Consider the following 22,083-nt stretch of genomic DNA (forward strand, 5'->3'; position numbering starts at 1 on the left):
TCTGAGTCATAATCAGAATTTGGGCACTTCTTCCACAACTTCTGGCAAGTTGCTAGGCTTTCTAGCATCATCCCAGCACAATTCCTGGTGCTGGATATGTGCAATTGTAAGTTAAAGATCTATCCTCAGCATCCGGCTACCATATTTCTGGTTTCTAAGTTAGCTTCAACCAGGAACAGTGAAAATGACACGATGTAAATGTACCATATCCAGTCAAATATCTCAGAACGCACTATGTGTCATCAGCATCCACCTTGTGTGCTGATAGAATTTGCTTCCTTACGCTCTAAGTTTGAATCCTCCTACTACATGAAGCGATTTTACAGTCATCATGTTCAACCACTACCATGTGCAAATCCTTCTCTTTTTAGGTTCCTGGACCCAACTGCAATGTGGTGAGGGCCAGGTAGGGGCAGGCGTCTTCCACACCAACAAGCAATTCTTGGGACACCAATGGGGTGTCCATGAATTCAACTCAATTCTGACACTACTGGGGCACCTGGGTGGCTCAGTCAGTTAAGTGTCCAACTTCGGCTCAGGTCATGATCTCCCGGTTCGTGAGTTGGTGCCCCATGTTGGGCTCTGTGCTGACAGCTCAGAGCCTGGAGCTTGCTTTGGATTCTGTGCCTCCCTCTCTCTCTGCCCCTCCCCCGCTCATGCTCTGTCTCTGTCTCAAAAGTAAACATTAAAAAATAAGAATTAAAAAAGAAATTTAATGTAATTTAATTTAAAAAGCAATTCTGACACTATCTATCCCTAGATAGCATCAGATTCCATGAGGGCACAGTCCCACAAGACACACACACACACCCCAACTTCACACACCCAATCTGGGTAGCAAGCCCAGATCGTTACCTGGTTTCTGACCAAACCACTAGAGACTGGAGGTCTCCACACCCCCTTCCTTGTACTTCAGATTCAAATCACATTCCAGGTTGTTACTGTACTTCTGACTGACCGGCTATAAATCTGAGGTTCCCGAGACCCTTCCTTAGGTTTGACTAATTAGAGCAACTCACAGAACTCAGGAAACCCATTTACTCACTAGATGACCAACTTACTATAGAAGGATAAAACTCAGGAACAGCCAGATGGAAGAGATGCAGGGCAAGGTGCCGGGCGGGGGGGTGGGGGGGGGGGGGATGTGCCGACCTTCCAGGCACACTACTCTCCCCAATCTCCCCAAGTTCACCATCCTGGAAGTCCTCCGAACCTTTTTGGTTTTTATGGAGGCTTCATTACATAACAACTGATAAAACTCAATCTCAAGCCCCTCTCCCTACCCCAGAGGTCAGGAGGGGCAAGAAGTTCCAACCCTCTAATCACATAGTTAGCTTCCCTGGTGCCCCCCCCCACCCCCCCCCCCCCCCCCCCCCCCCCCCCCCCCCCCCCCCCCGTCCTTAGAAGCTTTCCAAAAATTGCCTCATTTGCATCAAAAAAGACCCCTGTATGGCCCTCAGCACCTAGGAAATTCTGAGGGTTTTAGGAGCTCTGTGCCAAAACAGGAACAAGACCAAATATACTACATTTATTATTATAAACTACAACATCACACCTTCCAACTGCTGAGCAGTCAGTACTATCTCTACACTGTAACTAGATAAATTTAAGTCCTGGAGACCAGCATTATTTTCTCCAGTACCAATAGAGTCGAAGTTTCTTTCCTTTCAAATACAATGTTGTTCAAAAGAGCAGTTGGTCTTGGGGTGCCGGGGTGGCTCAGTCGATTAAGCATCCGACTTTTGATTTCGGCTCAGGTCCTGATCTCACGGTTCGTGGGTTTGTGCCCCACATCGGCTCTGTGCTGGCAGCACGGAGCCTGCTTGGGGTTCTCTCTCTTTCTCCCTCTCTCTCTGACCCTCCCCTACTTGCACTGTCTCTGTCTCTCTGAAAATAAATTAAAAAAAAAAAAGAGCAGTTTGTCTTATCTAGGAAGCCAGGTAACAAAGAAGGCCAAATCCCTGGATAGACTTAAGAATACAGGATAGCAAGGCAGCTACAAGTGTTGGAAGTACAGCTTCTCTCCCCCTGACCTTGACCCCTGTGTCATTCCGTCTTACCTGTGCTTCCACCAGACAGTTGCTTACATATCAGCAACTCTGTCCCATCCACAGAGAAACAGAAGTTAGACTTCAGTCTGCAAGCTCATCCCCATTCGATCTAAAAGTTTGATATCCAAGCCACTGCTTTGGGTAATGGTCTAAAAACCAGCAGCCTGGTGAGACACACAGCTCTGTTCAGCCTCTAACAAATGCTTTTGGTCACAGTAGCAGGCTCTCCAAAGAACAAGAAGGAATCAACTGCTGAGCCCTCTCAAGGTTGCAGACACCCCACAAAGCAACTGGGTCCCAGCCTCCGAGACACCTAGACATGAAACGAGAAGGATGGGCACACTGCAGAGCTCCTGTGTCTTTTAAATGAACATAATTTTTCAGACGATACAATGGAGCCTGGAGAAAGAATAAATACGGCACTCCTCAGAGCCAGTGACTATGTAAAAAAACAAACAAACAAACAAAAAAAGATATGTGCTAACATTTAGCCAATATATTCCTCACCATTGACTATTTTCCCTGTCCATTCTAAGACATTCATTATCAGATAGCTTTGCCTAAATGCTATCATTCTACCATTTGTTGCAAGAGATGCACTGAAATGCCATCAGCTCTTGTCCATGCTCACGATCAGATAAATGGGTGTGAGAAGCAGTTCTCTGTATATAGAAAAGCTTTCATTATCACGTACTTTTGCTGGCATTTTTTAAAGGGGAGAGGGAGCTAACATTATTCATACATTAAATCAGAGCCTTAAGTGCAGCGCAAGAGAAGGCTCCCAAACTCGGCTGTGTATCACATCACAACACTGACATCTGTTGGCTATAAGTGTACTGGATCATCTAGTTCTTCCTTTCCCTGCAGCCACAGAACAGCTTCTAAACCAAATCTTTTCAGGGTCCTCAGCCATTTAAGGTATGTTACGTGCTTCATTCCCAATAGATTGCAAACTTGTGTTCAGTTTCTTGTGTTAGCCTTCAACTCTCTCGTGACACAAGACTTTGTCATTTTAATTCTTTTCTAAAACCAAGCAGACATTCGTGTATGCAGCATACGCGCTAATCCAAACATAAGCTACACAAATGAGGGAACTGTCCTTTTACTGATACAACTTTGAAACGTATGTCATGAGGAAGATGATGCAAACATGTTTATTGACACATCAGCATGTCCCCCCACACGAATGCTTCCTGTTATTCACCATGTTAACTGCTCTTTCCTCCTTTCTTGACCCCATTCTCCACTGTGTTCTTTTCCCCAGGATCTTGCACTCCTCTTTTCTTCCTCTGCCCACTGAACTATGAGAATCCACAAAGACTCCCTCGCCAGGCCTCCAGGGGCCTTCTAACATGCGGTGTCTAGGGAATTGTATCTAAGCACATGGTTTAATATTGCATACTAGAAGAACACCTTGATCTTTCCTCTTCTGTATCTCCTGAGGTTTCAAAGACTAAGAGTAAGAGGGATTACCTCCAAAGCCCCTTATTTAATGCTGTGATTTCATCAGTTATCAATCAGTATCGGTATCAATATCTATAGCTTTACCATAAAAACTGAGCTTTGTCTCCCCTTCTGAATCAACAGCCCATTCCAACTCCCCCATATCTACCAAATGCAGCACTATCCTTCCAGCCCCTCAACTGCAGCTGGACATGGTTTCGTGGTGTCGTGGTTGCCTCCTCTCCCTTCTTCCCCACAACATTCCTGACCCCTTCCCGTGACAGGAGGCCTGACCCCCTCCCACTGCCTCTCACCTAGATAGAGACAACAAGACACTCTTCCTTTTCCACGACACCGATTACCATCTATGTACTGATGACTCCCACATCCCGTCTCCAGCCTAGACCTCTCCCCTAAACTCCAGACCCATGTAATCCACATAGTCCACAATGGATCATCTTCACTCGGCTATCCCCCGGCACCTGAAACTCTACATATCCAAAATCAAATCCCTATTCTTTCCCCCCTCCCCCACAAACTGCTCCCTCTCCTCTGTTCCTTATATCTCTGATCGCTGACTTCGCTATCCAAGCCAAAAACCTTGGGGTCACCCACAGCTTTACCTGTCCCTCAGATAGCAATATCCAATCAATCACAGAAGCTTAATTAATTCACCTGTTGATTCCAGCTCCTGGTTTACTCTTTATTTCATTCATGTCTCACCAACCCAACTATAGCAGACACCACAGTCTAACACTTAAGATGTGTGCTCCTTCCTCCTCTGTAGCATGGAATTGTCACCTATCCAGATGGAAACTATATTTTCTAGCCCCTAGTATCTGGGGATAGGGAAGACAGCATATGATTAATTGTTGCCCATGGAATATAAGCTGATGTTACTTGTACTACTTAGTATTTACAAAGCAGATATACATTCCAAGGCTCTTTCCTCATCTACCAGCAGAATGGAGTGGACTCTTGGGTCTTGGAAGATGATGGGACCACAAGATAGAAGGAACCTAGGACTCTGAATGAGCACTTAGAACGCTGTCTACCAGGGATACTCATATTGGGCTGTGATACCACTTGAAACGAACTTTTGTTGTATCGAGCCACTGAGAGTTCTGGGCTTTATAGCCTGAAAAGTACTCTCTGACACTAACTAGTTCAGGGCCCCATCATTTCTCCCCCACATTATAGCAGGTGACTCTCAGCTGATCTGTGCCTTTAGCCTTGGTCTGCATGCCTCTCTTGCTTAGTACAAGCTCCATGAAGGCAGAGGCTGGCTCTGCTTGTTAGCGTATCCCCATCAGGAGCACAGCACCTGGTATGCAGTAAAACTGACTAGGATCCTTTCTTCCCAATCTCTCCCTAGCCCACACTCTTGGTTTCTATTACCTCATGCCCCTTTCCCTTTTACCCCAACACACACACACACACACACACACACACACACACACACACACACACTCACCAAGGTTCGACTTGAGCCCTCCTTCTAGTCCTCACATCCCATTCCTTCCTACCAAGGCCCTTTCCTCTCAGGTCGCTTCTAGCTCAGCTTCTGTGAATTTTTCTGTAACTTCACTGGGAATGATCATGCTAACATTTACCTATCCCATTGCATTATGTACCTTGTCTTAGACCTCCCCTTGCGTTTGCAATAAATTCCTCGTGTGTGTGTGGCATGTATTCTGTCCCATCTCCTGTGCTACCTTACACACTCCTGGGGGAAGAATTGAGGTTCACTCTTACACACAGAGCTCCTCAGCAAATGCTCGATAAACGCCACCCACCGAATCCAATAATTTGCTTTGTATCATACATACTCTACGTAGCATCTTCTGGGATGCCTCTGGATCCAAACCTTTTTTTTTTTTTCCCATATTTGAATTAGAGGGATTTTAATAAATCCTACGTAAATTCTACATAAAACTAAATTCTACATAAATCTAAAAGGAAACACAGCATTTACAAAGAAAAGCATCTCTCTGTTACCTCCTTTGTGACTATGTAGTTTTCCATAGAGGGGAAATAGATTGTTAGAGTATGAAATAAGCTATTAGGTCCAATGCATAGTTGTCATTAATAACAATTAATAGTAAAAGTTACAATTTAATGTCTATTAAACCAGTGTCTGGCCCACAGTACACACAAGTCGTTTTCTTGCTGTTTCTGAATTTTATCAACTTCTTCCTGAGCTTCCTTTCTTGAGGGAGCCCGTAACTGAGGAAGGGAGCTATACCAGAGATACCTGGACGGCTCACTGGTGAGGCCTTCCAAAAGATGAGGGGTCTGGTGGGCATGCCAGAACATAGCTCGAGAAGAAGCACCAGGGGTGATCAGCCTCGGAGAAGACTCCTATCTTCATAGGGTGGCTGCTGGGAAGTGACAGGGGAATCCTGGCGACGCGAAGCCCAGTCATCATACAGACACCATCACCACCACCGTAATCCACCCAGTTCATATGCTCCGCTCCTCACACAGTCTACACATCAACATCAGACATGTGGTCGGTCAAGTGACATGGGTCATCTTACACACATGGAAGGCGTGCATCTATCATAACTCCCAGTAGGCTGACACACGGGCCAGCCTAGGACCAAAATCCCTCCAAACTTTTCAGTTTAGCGCCCTTCAAAGAGACATAACCTAGCCCTCAAATACAGTTGTTAAAGCTTTCAGGCGTGCCTCACCGTGCATCTGAAAAATCATTTTTCATTTATGAGCTGTACCTTATCACTCTGTGCAGCCACCATATATGTTATGCTGCACAAAAATAATTGATTACTTATGAGTGACAGAGTAATTGGCACTACCCTGGTTATTCAGCTATTTTTATGCATTATAATTACCAGCTTCAGTACACTAGACAGAATTTAATGTTCTTGAAAATTAATATTATTGAAGGACTTAATACAAAAGCATGTAATGTTCTTAAATTAAAAACTTGTCACACACGCTGATAGAGTCTCACATTGTTGGCTATTTATCAACATTTTGTTTTAATCATTTCAAACCTTTTTATCAAGGTACAGAGCCTGGAGCTCGTGTCAGTTCAGTACAACTGAATTCTAGTAGCTCACAGTCTGAATTAAAGTTGGCAATAACAATGTTATATGTCTAATGTTATATCGAAGACCCAGAATCTGTTGCCTACCGACCTGTATTACAGCTATGAGTTCCTTGAAAGCGAAAAAAAAAAAAAACAAAAACAAAAACAAAAAAAAAAAAAAACAAGTCATATATATGATTCTAATAAGTGGCCGGTGTGCTGAGGCTGCGTGAAATATATTAAATAAGCAGAATAATATACAACAATGATGCCTGTGAACTCACTAGAAGAAATTCCGTCTCCCACACCGGGGCTAGCTGTGATTGAGGAGACAGATGCGGCCAAGAGAAAAGATGTGGTTTGTGAAGCTGGGTGGGCCTCTAACCTAATGTCATCCTACCCAGGGTGAGGGTACCAAGATGGGCTATCTTTCATTTTTTTGATTGTATAAAGGGAACACACACACCCCCTTTAAAATGACTTAATCCCAGTCTCTCAAAATGCTTATTACTTCATGAAACCTGCTTTTCTCTTCAGTGCTGTGATAAATTTCTATGTTTACTCCAGTCTCCTCCTTTCCTCTTTTAATCTGTTTCTCTTTGTATTTTAACAGCATAAGAATTTTTACATGTTCAACTGAGTGTCATTCATCTAGGCGGGTCTTCTGCACCCTGCCACAGTCCCCCTCACTCCATATGAAGTGCCATCTCCATATGGCTTTCCTGACTATTCGTCTCTCTCCTGGATTCATTTTCCCTCATCCTTCCTTCCCAATCCCGGCGCTCCTTTTTCTCTTCCTCAGCAGTTGGCCAACATATTGAACTATAGCGTGCTTAAATACTTCTTTTTTTGTTTATTTTTGAAAGAGGGAGGGAGGGAGGGAGGGAGGGAGGGAGAGAGAGAGAGAGAGAGAGAATGAGCAGAGGAGGTTGCAGAGGGAGAGGGAGACACAGAACCCAAAGCAGGCTCCAGGCTCTGAGCTGTCAGCACAGAGCCTTACACGAGGCTCAAACCGACAAACCATGAGATCATGACCTGAGCTGAAGTCGGAAGCTTAACTGACTGAGCCACCCAGGCGCCCCTAAATACTTAATTCTTTAGTGCTTACATAGTACTTTCTAATATTAAAGTTATGTTTTACTCCTATGGCTCAATGAATTGCCTTTTTTTTTTTCTGTTAGAAGTCCCTTAACAGAAAATTATTTCCCATCCCCAGTATAGTGGCTTAACAGATAGGAATCAAAGAATCATAGAACATTTTACCATGATTAGTTTCAAGAAAATTAAAGTTAGAAAAGACACGGCTAGAATCAATTTTAAATTTGAAGCCAAAATTCTAATATTTCTTCACAATCACATTAACAGATTAACATAATTTCAAGTAATGGACTATATGGCTTTAATACACATCAGTTTAATAATCAAAGTGTTATCTGCCAACTTGATTAACTCCCATAAACTTGCATCAAAAGTGCTTATTACCTTGGGGTGCCTGGGTGGCTCAGTCAGTTAAGCATCTGACTTCGGCTCAGGTCATGATCTCATGGTTTGTGAGTTTGAGCCCTGCGTCGGGCTCTGTGCTGACAGAGCCTGGAGCCTGCTTCAGATTCTACGTCTCCCTCTCTCTCTCTGCCCCTCCCCTGCTCATCCTCTCTCTCTCAAAAATAAATAAACATTAAAAAAGAATTTTTAAAGAAATGCTTATTACCTCATACTATGTATAAAAAACCAAAATGGATTATAAACCTAAGGTTTTAGTTCTTACCATAAGAACTAAAAGTACATATTTCACTTCAAGGGAAATACAGGCGTAAATCTTTGTGACCTTGGATTAGGAAATGGCTTCTTAGATACAACACAAAAAGCACAAGTGATACAAGAAAAAATAGATGGGGCACCTGGGTGGCTCAGTAGGTTGAGCGTCCGACTTTGGCTCAGGTCATGATCTCACGGTTCGTGGGTTCGAGCCCCGCGTCACGCTCTGTGCTGACAGCTCGAAGCCTGGCGCCTGCTTCAGATTCTGTCTCCCTCTCTCTCTGCCCTCCCCCACTTGTGCTCTGTCTCTCTCTGTCTCTTAAAAATGAATAAAAGTTAAAAAAAAATTTAAGAAAAAACAGAAAAATTGTAATTCATCAATATTAAAAACTTTGTGCTTTGGAGGACACCATCAAGAAAGCAAAAAGACAACCCACAGAATGGGTGAAATATTTGCAAATTATATATCTGATAAGGGTCTACTATCCAGAATATATAAAGAACTCAACACAATTAAAAATGGGCAAACGATGTGAACAGCTATTTCTCCAAAGATGATACAAAGATGGCCAATAAGCACATTAAAAGACGTTCAACATCATTAGTCATTAAGGAAATACAAACCAAAAACCATTATGAGATACCACTTCACACACACTAGGTTGGCTATAATCAAAAAGATAGATAATAACAAGTATGGGCAAGATGCGGAAAAACCGAAGCCCTCAGTGTTGGTGGGAATGTAAAATAGTGCAGCCACTTTCTTTTTTTTTTTTTTTAATGTTTATTTATTTTTGAGACAGAGAGAGACAGAGCATGAATGGGGGAGGGTCAGAGAGAGAGGGAGACACAGAATCGGAAGCAGGCTCCAGGCTCTGAGCTGTCAGCACAGAGCCCGACGTGGGGCTCGAACTCACGGACCGTGAGATCATGACCTGAGCCAAAGTCCGACGCTTAACCGACTGAGCCACCCAGGCGCCCCATGCAGCCACTTTCGAAAACAGTTTAGCAGTTTCTCAACAAGTTAAACGTGAGAGTTACCGTATGACCCAGGAATTCCACTCCTAGAATACCCCCAAAACATGAAAACATACATCCACACAAAAACTCATACGTGAATGTTTATAGCAGTATTATTCACAATAACCAAAAAAAAAAAAAAATGAAATAACCCAAATGTCCGCTGATTGATAAATGAATAAACAAAATGTAGTATATTCATACAATGGAATATTATTCAGCCATTAAAAGGCAACTAATTCATACTACAACATGCAAGAACTTTGAAAATATCATGCCAAGTGAAAGAAGCCAGACACAAAAGGCCACATACTGAATTATTCCATTTAGTTAAAATGTGCAGACAGGCAAATCCATCGAGACAGAGAGCAGATCAGTGGTTGCCAGTGGTTGGTAATGGCTCCACAACTCTGTGAATCTACTAAAAACCACTGAATTGTCTATTTTTAAAGGCTGAACATTATGATATGTAAATTATATCTCAACAAGCTGCTATTTCTTTATAAGTCCTTATTGATAGAATGTGCTCTGTGTTCTGATCTGTGAAGAAGTTTGCAGAGATGGGGAAGAGGAAGTGTCTAAGACCTAAAAGGGAGAGAATTCCATTCCAGAACACCAGGTTCTTCACCTGGCCTTCCCTTTTTTTTTTTTCTTCACTTAGTTAATTCAGAAAATCAGCCATTTGTCGATGTTACTTGAGCTAAATTAACTTCTCCTGACTTCAGTTTTCTTTTCTAAGGTAGTCACCCAGAGTTAGAACCTGGACATTAAGAGTACACACACGGGAGTCAGAGCAGTTACTCTTTTCCTCCCAGCCCTACCAGATGGCAGACTTTGGCCGTGTTTTTTAACCTTGCCAGGCCTCATTGATCCTCACTGTAAAATGGGGATAATTCGTACTCACCCCACAGATTGCAGAGAATGAAACATACATTGATTGGGATCGCTGACAGGGACTAAGTACTCTGCAGCCGTGGCTATTATTGGTTCAAAGGCTCATTCCAGTTCTTTTTGTTTGTTTGTTTTTTGAGAGAGAGAGAGAGAGAGAGAGAGAGAGAGAGAGAGAGAGAAGCAGGGCTCACCCAAAGTGGGGCTTGGTTTACTGCAAGCAGGGCTTGGGCTCACTCGGAGGGGAGCCCGATGTGAGCCCCATGTGGGACTAGAACGAGAACAGTGACAAACTGTGAAATCATGACCTGAGCGGAAGTCAGATGCTTAACGACGGAGCCTTCCAGGTGCTCCAGCTCTTTTTTTCTTCTTAAGTTTATTTATTTTTGAGAGAGAGAGAAAGTGTGAGGGAGGGAGGAAGAGGGGGAGAGGGACAGGGAGTGGGGAGAGGGAGAGAGAATCCCAAACAGGCTCCACACTGCACAGAGCCCGATGCAGGGCTTGAACCTACAAACCTTGAGATCATGATCTGAGCCACAGTCAGATACTTAACTGACTGAGCCACCCACACGCCCCTCATTCCAGTTCTAAAAGTCTCTGAGATATCAATAGAATTACAATTTAAGTAGTATATGTAATAAAAATAGTAACACCACTTCAAATAGTTGAGAAGGTTTTCATAATTTAGTAAAGTCTGAGGCAAAAAAGAGGGACTATATAGGAAAAGTGGTTTGTTTCGCCAATAGAACTTGTCCTTTTTAGCATGCATAATTATAAACTGTAGTTCTAAAGAACTAATCAAGTGAAAACTAAATGAGGAGGAAAATAGTAACAAAGACAGAATTATGACTTAAATTGACTTGGCATAAAGGTTAAAATTATAAGAAAAAGCTGAAGTCCTCTTGTCATTCTGTCCAAATACTGCCATGACAACAGTGTGTACTTGATGCTTCTTTCCACCTTTTGCCAGTTGCCTGATGGCTCAGATAAAGTAGAATTTCCATAGTCCGGCTAGATACTGGGCCATGACTTTCTTATCATACTGAAGATTGCTCTGGCAATCTGGCAATCTGGTCACCCAATCGATGGATGCACAAGTTTAAGTCTTATGTTAAACCATGGTGACACTGTTCTCTCTGCCCCTTATGTTCTGAGTCAGAGAGAAGATGCTTAGATGATGACATGGGGTTTTTTCCTACTAATTTGGACGCCTGGGTGCTTGAGATGCTATTAGATTGTCAGGCAAACATTATTGCCATCATTGGCAAAATGACAAAATTACAGGGATGTCTCCACTGACTGCTTTGATGGACTGACTTCTAACTCTCAAGGTGTCTTCTCTTTGCCTCAAGCAGTAATTTATCTAAAAGTTAATTACCAACCATTAGCTCCCCTACTGAGCTAGCCCAGCAGTCTGAGAGTGAAGAAAGGGGGAAATCATGTAAGCTATCCTTAGTGCAGCCACTGATTTTTCTCAAAAAAAGAAAGAGAAGCAATACTAAGGGACAGTACCAACAACAACAAACTCCTGCAAGAAAAATCCCTTAGACCTGGCTGCAAGATAACATGGTCTCATTTCATTTTTGAAGGAATATGCGCTACACTAAGAAACAGCAGCCTGTTGATTAAATCTAGAGCCATTCAAATCCCTCCAAGCCTGTGAACGTATCATAGAATAAAAAACATCCTGATGTTCATAGGTCAGCCCATCTGCGGTAGATTTGCCAACATGGGAGAGGGGGAGGGCAGATACACACTTGAGATAATCCCTTTAAAAGATATCAGGGCTTCTACAGCAAGCTGTCCTTCGCCTTCAAAGGTGCCCACGGGGAAAATGACAATCCATGAATACAAATCACAATTTTGAATCATAATTTTAAATAAGTGAAAGTGATACCATCCAACCAATTATTCCATAGCACCAGCAACTGTTAAATTATGCAGGCCTCATCAAAACAGGTGACATGCACAATGACATTTAGAATAATGTTATTGCTCTTGATCTTGTTTTGCCATTTGTGAGACTCCACAAATAATGCAACCTACCATGGGTTACCACTTTGTCAAATTGGAATATTGCGTTTAAGTCCGTGGGCTTTGTGATATAGACTCTTAATAGATAAACTGATTCCGAAAAAGGCACCTGAGTGGCTCAGTCAGTTAAGTGTCCGACTTCGGCTCAGGTCATGATCCCACGATTCATGGGTTCAAGCACCAAGCTGGGCTCTGCACTGACAGCTCAGAGCCTGGAGCCTGCTTCAGATTCTGTGTCTCCCTCTCTCTCTCCCCCTCCCCCACTCGTGTGCATGCGCAAGCTCTCTCAAAAGTAAATAAATATTTTAAAAGAAAGAAAAGGGAACCAAAACAAATTCTAGAACATTTAAGGTATATTAAAATAAAAATATTTGGCATTCAAATAGACCTATCACAAAACCTGTGTATTTGCATATTCGTTTTGAAAGGGAATGAACTCCAGAGCCAGATGAACTGGGTTTGAACTTTGGTTCTGCTAAGCTGCATGACCCTGGGCAGTGTAACTTCTCTGTGACTCAGTTAACTTATTAGTAAAATGGAAATAGAAATAGTACCTATCTCACAGGCTTGTAAGGCAAATTAAATGAGTTAACATGAGTAAAATACTTAACGGCAACGTCTGGTGCAGGGGACGTAAGTACTACATAGGAGTCAGTTGTCATTATGTCTACGGTACTAGAGGTGAGGGGTCCAGGAGGGCGCTATTTTAGCATGAAAAACACAAGTAAGGCCCTTGGCTTGGTACTTCTGGATGCTTGGGCCCCCAAATCCAACCTGGTGATCTGAACCAATGAATAAGCCCTTCTATTAGCAATGTAAGGAAGCACTCGTGAGTTCTCTTTTGTCCAGATCCCTTCAATTCCTGAACATCCAAGCGATGGGAAAGACCATGATCTGGATCAGCAAACCTTAATCAACTAAGAGATGCCATGACAAGACCCTCCATGATTACCACATTGCAGAAAATTGTGATGCTATTGTATCTACTCATAATAACACTTATAAAGCAGTTTTCCAAGTCAGAAAGCACTTCCTGATCCAATCATTATTATGAGCATTTGTTATCCCTAAACTACAGGGCTATAGACCTAGAAGAATATCAAGTTGACCTTGCATCAGCTATATCCTAGAAATAGTCTCTCTCTTTTTTTTTTTTTTAACTAAATATCCTCGATATGCGTATTCTTACTTACAACGTGGCTTTGGTTTGTTTGTTTGTTTGTTTTTTCCAGTTCATTGTGTCTTTTTCTGCTTCTTACCCAGCCCCTCAGAGGGTTCTTCTCAGCTCACCACACAGGTTGACTACCCTCTGAACGTAGAACCCCAAAGTCAAATATCCAGACCTGGCAAGCACTGAACTAGGAGTTCTCAACATTTTCGCCTCCTTTTATTTTTTTTCCCCAAAAGAAATGTTTTAGGAGACTTTATCTACTGAAATGCAATCACTGGCTCTCCATGCACTTGTTGAAGGATCTCTGAGTTGTTTCCAATGTTTAGCTATTACAAATAAAGCTGTTATGAACATTTGTGAACAGCTTTTTGTGTGAACATAAGTTTTCATTTCTCTGGGATAAATGTTCAAGAGTGCAATTGCGTGGGTATATGGTAGATGCGTGTTTCATTTTATAAGAAATTTCCAAACTGTCTTCCGGGGTGGCTGTACCATTTTACATTCCCACACACAACATATGAGTGATCCATTTGCTCCACACCCTCACCAGCATTTGGTGGCGTCGTCATTTTTCATTATAGCCAATTCTGATAGGCATATACCTCATTGTGGTTTGAATTTGCATATCTCCAGTGACTAGTGATGTTGAACATGTTGTCATGTGCTTATGTGCCATCTGTATATCCTCTTCAGTGAAATGTCTGTCCATGTCTTTTGCCCATTTTCTAATTGTACTGTTTGGTATTTACTATTGGGTCTCGACAATTGTTTATTCTAGATGCTAATAGTCTTCTATCAAATATTTGGTTGCAAATATTGTCTCTCAGTCTGTAGCTTATCTTTTCAACTTCTTCACATAGTCTTTCACAAAGCAAGCGTGTTTCATTTAGTGAGGTCCAATTTGTCAAGTTTTCTTTCCATGATTCATGCCTTATGTGTCAAGCTTGACAACCCTGCAGCAGGAGTCGGGACACTAGGACTAAGGTGACCGCCAGCTCGCCCGGGTTTATCCAGGACTTTCTTGGGTTTAGCACCAAAAGTCCCACATCCTAGGAAACCCCTCGGTCTTGGACAAACTGGGACAGTTGGTCACTCAAACAAGAGCCGATGGAGTCCTGCCCCTCTTTTGCACCGACACAGCCTCAGCTGAGAGTGGAGGGACCAGTGCCAGAGAGACACTCATCCTGGGCCTGAGAATCAAGACATGATATCACTGACACATGAGTAGCTGTGATGCCACAAGGTTCTGAAGGGCACACATGGCAACCTTGCCATTTCCTCTCTCACGACGATGGGCAAGATTTTTCAGAAAAGGCAGGCTGGCAGGGAAAGAGAGGTCCCCTTACCTTACACGGCCATCCCACTGTCCTCCCCTCGCTTTGGAGCCTGTACTTGAGGTGGCTCCCACCTCTGGTTCATCCAGTTCAACACTTTGGGCCAAGGATGCCCAGTCCTGAGCACACTAGATTTCCCCCAAAAAGCACTTCAAGAATGCGGATGACTGAGCCCTGTCCCAGACCAGTTAAATGTGCTTCTCTCCAAGTGGGAGTGGGGCTCAGTCAATATTAGCCACAAAAACTCCCGAAGTGATTCCAGTGTGCAGCTGGGGTGAGACCCTTTGCTGCAGGGCTCCAGGGGTGTGAACTGCTTGTGGACATGGATGAGAGCACCCACAGCACCCAGCATAGTGCCTGCATATAGCAGGCATCCAATATACATTTGGTAAGTTTTTTAAATGAGCAAATAATATAGAAGTGATCAAAGACTGGGTCCAACATCATTTTACTTTGTCTCTCCTGCTTGTAACTGAAGGACCAAATGAGATACAAGATAAACTGTAGGATAAGCCTCCCTAAAACTAGACTGTCTCCAAGCCTTTCCCAATCTCCCAAAAGGTTGAAAAGTCAAGAAATCCCTGACTGCCTCAATGGGCATTTTTACAGATGGATAATTAGGCTGTGTCAGTGTCACCAGGAAGTTGTTAGAAATGCAGATTTTCAGGCCCCATCTCAGAGTAACAGAAACACAGTGTGCTTTTTAACAAGACCCCAGGTCATTCGCCGCAGCTCCTTAAAGTCTGAGAAGCACCCACCAGGCAGAGAAGTCCCTGTGGGAGAGAACCAGCTGGCTGCACTCCGGCCCCTGGGAGAGCATATGAAGGGAAGAGACCCTCAGGAGAGGTTGAGGGAAGGGGTGGAGCCACACCCAGAGGCCAAATCTCAGAGCTTTTTGACTTTTACAAAACCCCCAAAGCATCTAAGGACTTGAATCCTTAACTCACCAAGTCTAAACCTTGAGCAGGTAAACTGACACAGCAGAGAACTACCTGTAGATACTGAACAGTGTACTTGTTTATGGATTGGAGTGAATTTAGGGCTGTGATCAGTTACTAAGTACCATCCTGAGATGGATCAAAGAATGTGGCCCTGTCCATGAATTACCCTGCTGAGAGAGAGGCAAGCTCTTTAAGGTTTGCTCAGGGAGGCAGGGTGGGTGGGCCTCCTCGCTCCCTCCCCCACGTGGCCAGAGTTTTATAATTCCCACGTGACGTCCACTGTGCTGGGCAATCCCCCCCACACACAAACACTCACCAAGATCCCTTAGAAACCCTCTCTAATAATTCCCCAACTAGAAGTTGGTCAGCCTAGGGGCATCCTACCAGCGTTTTACGGTGGGAAGCCATTATTTTCATCATTTGCTTCATCCTGAAAGCAGCCGCTGCGGGGTTTGCAGATGGAAAGAGGTGCCTGTCTTTTCTTTTGTGTAGCAGGAGGACTTACACCTGTGAGGACATAATTTTTTTTTTTTTGCAAATTCTAGATAACTTTATGCAATTTCCCCCAGATTCTAGTATCACCTCTGTGTCCTTCCCTGCGGAGACGATAGCTGAAGCACACAGAGAACAGCCCCCAAATCAGGGTGAACATCAAGGGAAAAGCTAAAGCCTCAATTCCAGGCGAAGCACCTCTCTGCCTACAGTGTCACCTGACCGTAGCTACACACACACAGAAGCACAGAATGGGTGCTCTCGGCCAGAGATTGTGTTGAAATAATTATGCTCTGCCCTCGATGAAATTGCTTAAACTGCTTTCTGCTTTACAACATCATACACAGAAAACAATTTTCATGCCCGCACCGTGGCCTGAAGCAGATTTTGCATTCTGCATCAGGAGGAAATTGATTAATGTGAATGTTTTAGCTGTGGTTGTTGTTTGTGTATAAACTTTTGTTAAAACAAGTACGGCAGAATAAATGACCTTTATGTAGACACCTATTAAGGCGCTAAAAGGCTTGGCTACATTCATCTGAGACGCGTACACATAACGAGTGGAACAATGAGGGGATCAGCAGCTGCAAGGGGTTGAATTGAATTCTTCAACAATAGAAAAGTTTTTCAGACCCAAATACCAGCAATCAAAGAGAATTTTTGCAGATAATCCGAGAGAAAGAAAATAATAAAATAAAAAAAAAAAAAATGCTAGCCAACTTTGCACCAGTTAGCATAAGGTTGCCATCTGAAACATGTCAGCTTAAGAGCAGACCGAACCACCATTCTTTTGCCCAACTGCAGTATTCAGAACTGTTTCCCCAAATAATCCCAGATGGCATGCCACAAAATTTCAATTCATTTTAAAAGCTTTCTTTGCTGTTATTACGTGATTGAAAGTGCAAAAGCAAGTTGCCATTCTCATGGCACTATTTGCATTGGCTATTATCCCCTAAAATCCCCTTTAAACAGCTACATTGTCAGCCCATAGGCCTCATTTAGAACTACAAAAAAGCCCAGATTAATTCGATCAAAGAAAGAGCCAAGTACAAAATGCACTTTTCAAACTGTATCAGAGTGGGTTCGCTTTACAGATCGCTTCGGGGCAAGAACCGCAGGGGAAAGAAAGCCCTGAAAATAAAGCTTGGTTACGAAGCGAAATAACTAGGTTTGGCTCCTTCTCTGATTTACTGGAGCACCTCAAGGCGAAATCGCCAATTAAAAATTCTTAGAGGGAAAGATATTTAAATATAAATGCTGAAACAGACCCCCACAAACCGCAGCATCACATTCCTACCCCTGGCTTTCGGCCACCATTCTTCGGAGGCAGTTCGAAGCCTTGCCTGGGTAACCCGGTTAGTAGGAGGCTTTTCTGAAGTCGCAGACACCACATTCAGCCAAAGGACTTTGCACTGGCAAACATTTATGTCCGACTCTTCTCACCCCATCCCCAGAGGAAATGTTTTAAGTTACCACAAGAAAAGAAAATGCTGGAAAACAAAGGGGGGAAAAAACCGGTGATGACAACATTTCTTTTCACAAAACAAAACCTGCTCAAGATTCCGGTCGAATTCCGGGATCGGAAGCTGGCTGCAAGCGCCCTTCCACAGGCAGGCTGACGGGGCTGTCTCACCTGGGGGTCTGGAGGTGGGGGAGAAAGCTGGGGTGAGCCAAGCTGGAGTTTGGGTCTCTTAGGGACGCTCCATTAGTTTCCTAGGCGGGGTGAGCGGCGTCCGTTTTCCACTGCAGATGGTGCAGCCGGCCAGCTCCCTCCCTCTCGGCCCGAAGCTGTTCCTTCCCTTCAGCGGCGGCTTTTGTGCGCTGAGAACATTTTACTGGGGAGGGAAGGGCTGCACAGAGGTAGGGCTACAGGACGCGGGCAGCGAGACGTGCCGGTGCCTCTTCTGGGACGGAGCAGAGCCGGGAGAGCGCTGCAAACACAGGCAGCTGCAATAAATATCAAAGTCGTTTGCAGGAGGGAGGAACCGGGGAGGATTTCAGCCGGTTGTGTCGGTTCAAGCTTTTGCTCCGGGAGGGACGAACTCAAAAGTCCTGAGTTGTCTGCTGTTTCCCCAAACCCACCCTGGAAACAAAAGAACATCGTGCTGCTGTAATCACATCTCATAAAATGTTTAGAAAGGGCACGCTCACCAAGAGGCTCCAACCATAAAACAGCAGTCCTGAACTTCCTGGTCGCATGCTCAGCTAGAAATGCACAGGGCTATTAAGTTACTCAGTTTGCTCAGAGGTGTTCACCACCCCCAACAACCAAATCCTCATCCTCCTGAAAATTATCTGGAGGAAACAAATATGGATAGAAAACTGCAAATTTGGATGTTATTCCTCCTCCCATCCCTGAAATCAGGCAAACAGAGAAAGAAGTAAATGGTGAATACATATACAGGAAAGAGAATATAGAATCGAGTTGTTTTCTGGGAAGGAAAACCTTCTATTTTCCTCCCAAATCTTCAAAACAAATTATTCAAACTCATTCCCTGGTGGTCCTAACTTTTAACTACAGCAATACAGTACCAAAAAAAAAAAAAAAAAGAAAAAAAACAGTTCTGGATTTTTGAGATCTGGATAAACTTTCTGAAACTCTGCAACCTAAACTTAACAGAGGAAAGACCACTATATCTGATTCGTGATGAGACAAACTGAATGAATCACTGTGAAAAAACACACCCACAGTAATTTCTTTCTAGTAAATTTCAGTAGCCTGTTAACTAGTTGGAATAAGAATGTTTCTGTGACTTTTTGTAGGTCTCGCTGCCTGAGCCCTAAATGAATACACAATTACTTCCCTTGGTGGTAAAGATGTGTTTGATAATGAGTCAAGAATTGTCCAAGCAAAATAAGAAAGGAAGATCAGCACCTCTCAGATTACCACCACTGCCAGTGTTCAGAGACCCAAGGCGATCCCATCAGGACTCACAAGGACATTGTTTAAGGTAAATCCCTTGAGGCCATTTTTTTAGGAGGCAAGGAGAATAAAGGAACAGGTGTCAGGGAATATTGTAAAAGCTTCCACTCTCTGTTAGGAGATCTAATTCTGGTCCTGGCTCTGCCTCTGACTAACGAAATGACCTTAGCTTAGTTGCTTTCCCTCTCTAGATCTTACTTTTCTCATCCATAAAATAAGGCTAAACTAGATGATTTCCAAGGGCCATCCCAGAAATAATATCAAAGAGTGTTGAGAGCATTCCTATGGAAAACGCAGACAACACTAATTACAATGGGTCTAAAATGAGTTTCTCATGTTATGTGCTATCTAGGTAACAGAATAGCTTCACTGGCATAGGCTGGGGCTTGAAAGATTTCATCTTAGCCTCCTAAAGGCTCTGGTCATCCTTAGGCTGTGCATAAGAATTAACTTCAGGGAGGTCCATTTGAAATTAGTCACAGAGTTTCTGGCAGTTGCCTGCACAACTGATCCCCAGTCTGAATTGTCCATAGGGAAGCCTATTTGACCTATCTGGCCATGGGGCCCAAGCTGTTAGTCCTCTAGAAACAGTTTCTAGGTTTTCTTCAGTCAAATGAAAAACAGGATGCCACTTAAAAAAAATTACTGAGGCGCCTGGGCAGATCAGTCGGTTAAGCCTCTGAGTCTCAATCTCAGCTCAGGTCTTGATCTCAGGGTTGTGAGTTCAAGCCTGGCACTGGGCTCCGTGCTGGGCATGAAGCCTACTTAAAAAAAAGGGGGGTGGATGCCTGGGTAGCTCTCGATTTCAGCCTAAGTTGTGGTCTCGCAGTTGTGGGATTGAGTCCTCATTGGCCTTCACGCTGAGCATGGTGCCTGCTTGGGATTCTCTCTCTCTCTCTCTCTCTCTCTCTCTCTCTCTCTCTCTCTCTGTCCCTCCCCCACTCATGCTGTCTCTGTCTCTCTCAAATTAAATAAATAAACTTAAAACATTAAAAAAATTTTTTAATGTTTACTTATTATTGAGAGACAGAGAAAGAGCATGAGCAGGGGAGGGGCAGAGAGAGGGGGAGACACAGAATCTGCAGCAGGCTCCGGGCTCCGAGCTGTCAGCACAGAGCCTGATGCGGGGCTCGAACTCACAAACCACGAGATCATGACCTAAGCCAAAGTCGGACGCTTAACCAACTGAGCCACCCAGGGGCCCCAAAACATTAAAAAAAAAAAAAAAAAAGAGTGAGGGGTGCCTGGGTGGCTCGGTCGGTTGAGCAGCCGACTTCAGCTCAGGCCATGATCTCACGGCTTGTGGGTTCGAGCCCTGTGTCGGGCTCTGTGCTGACAGCTCGGAGCCTGGAGCCCGCTTCAGATTCTGTGTCTCCCTCTCTCTCTGCACCTCTCCCACTCACACTCTATCTCTCTCTCAAAAAAAAAAATAAACACTAAAAAAAGAATTTTTTAAATAAAATAAAACAAAACAAAAAAAAAAAGAGTGAAAAAGAATAAGCTCTCCACTCCTCACACTCTAATGGAGGTCAGCAAGAGAGAGCAAATAAACAAAAATTATATCAGCATAGGGTGTGGGACAGGAAACGGGTAGGCCACACTGCGTTGATGGACTCTTCAGAAGAACTAGCCACGCACGGCTCAGGGAGGAAAGCCCTCTGGGCAGAGGGAAGAGCTATGGGCAGAAAGAAAGCCAGTGTGGCTGGAATGCAGTGGTGGAGGAAGTGAGTGGTATGAGATAGTCAGGGAGAGAGGCAGGAGCCAGACCACGTACAAGATTGGATTTTATGCTAATTATAGGAGGGAGCATAATCAGAGAGTTTTAAGCAGGGTGCTGACATGATCTGTGTTCCATTTTTAGAAAGTGTTCCTGCTCTGTGAAGAACGGATGAGCAAGTGTAGAAGGGAGGTTGTTTCAATAATACAAGTAAATGTAAAAACGGCTTCAACTGGGAGGTAGTGGTGAAGTGAGCATATTCAAGATATGCCTTGGAAGACTTGTTACCGGAGCAAATGGAGATGAGTCACGGGAGGGGTCGCTGAGGGAAAGAGAGGAACAAGTGTATTGAGCAACTGCTTGGAGGAGAAGCAAGTCTAGTGGGGTGGCAGGAATTACGAGTTCTGGTATGGCAACTTTAAGTTTGAAATGCCGTATTAAATGTGTGTGTGGCCAAGATCAACTAGGCAGTTGGACACATGAGTTAGGAGGTGCAGGGAAAGGTCAGAGCTGCCATGAGATCTGCAAGTCCCTGGGATAGGGTAAATGACCATCAATAGTCAATTATTCTGATTAAGACCCTTCATCTCACAGATAAATGTAGCAGAAGCTCTCCAACCCAATTCATCTGGGATTTGTCATTGGTTAATAAATCAAACACTCCTTTTGTGTTTTGCTTCGGCACTCTTGGTCTACCCAAATCCAGGGATTTTGGTCATTTGTTCCGGGCCCAGCTGCCGCAATCTGACAGTACCCACCTTTGTGCCCACGCCCCACTTCTCTCACTTCCCCCTTCAGGTTTTCCTGGAGGAAAGACCTGCCCACATGTATATACATTGCCCGCATATGTGCAATTGGGAAGTGCGAGGAAATTAATGCCCAATGGGGCAAGTTTTTGACCTTTGACCGAGGCAAAATGGCAGCTGACAGATCAATTCTTCCTTCCATCAGACTCTATATGAACTGACCTGAAAACAAAACACAGCAAAGCAAGGCCTGTCAGAAAATGACCTCACAAGGTTGAGAAATCATTAATTTTTTTTGAAAAAAAGATGTTAAGTAATCTTGGGGCACCTGGGTGGCTCAGTCGGTTAAGTATCCGACTTCGGCTCAGGTCGTGATCTCATGGTTCATGAGTTGAAGCCCCGCGTCAGGCTCTGTGCTGATAGCTCAGAGCCTGGAGCCTGCTCCAGACTCTGTGTCTCCCTCTCTCTCCAACCCTCCCCTGCTTGCACTCTCTCTCTCTGTCAAAAATAAAT

General features: G+C 43.8%; 1 long non-coding RNA gene across 1 annotated transcript in view; it reads right to left on the bottom strand.

Annotated features, from left to right (window-relative positions):
* LOC123606811 overlaps positions 1-22,083 on the bottom strand; it is a 59,216-nt gene that overhangs the window by 13,847 nt on the left and 23,286 nt on the right. Inside the window, exons 2-3 of the long non-coding RNA XR_006716507.1 lie at positions 21,583-21,792; positions 17,818-18,267 (exon numbers count right to left, since the gene is read on the bottom strand). This is a non-coding gene — a long non-coding RNA (uncharacterized LOC123606811). The remainder of the gene's footprint in view (positions 1-17,817; positions 18,268-21,582; positions 21,793-22,083) is intronic.

Source organism: Leopardus geoffroyi, chromosome A2, assembly GCF_018350155.1.
Source record: "Leopardus geoffroyi isolate Oge1 chromosome A2, O.geoffroyi_Oge1_pat1.0, whole genome shotgun sequence".
In the NCBI taxonomy this organism is placed as follows: domain Eukaryota; kingdom Metazoa; phylum Chordata; class Mammalia; order Carnivora; family Felidae; genus Leopardus; species Leopardus geoffroyi.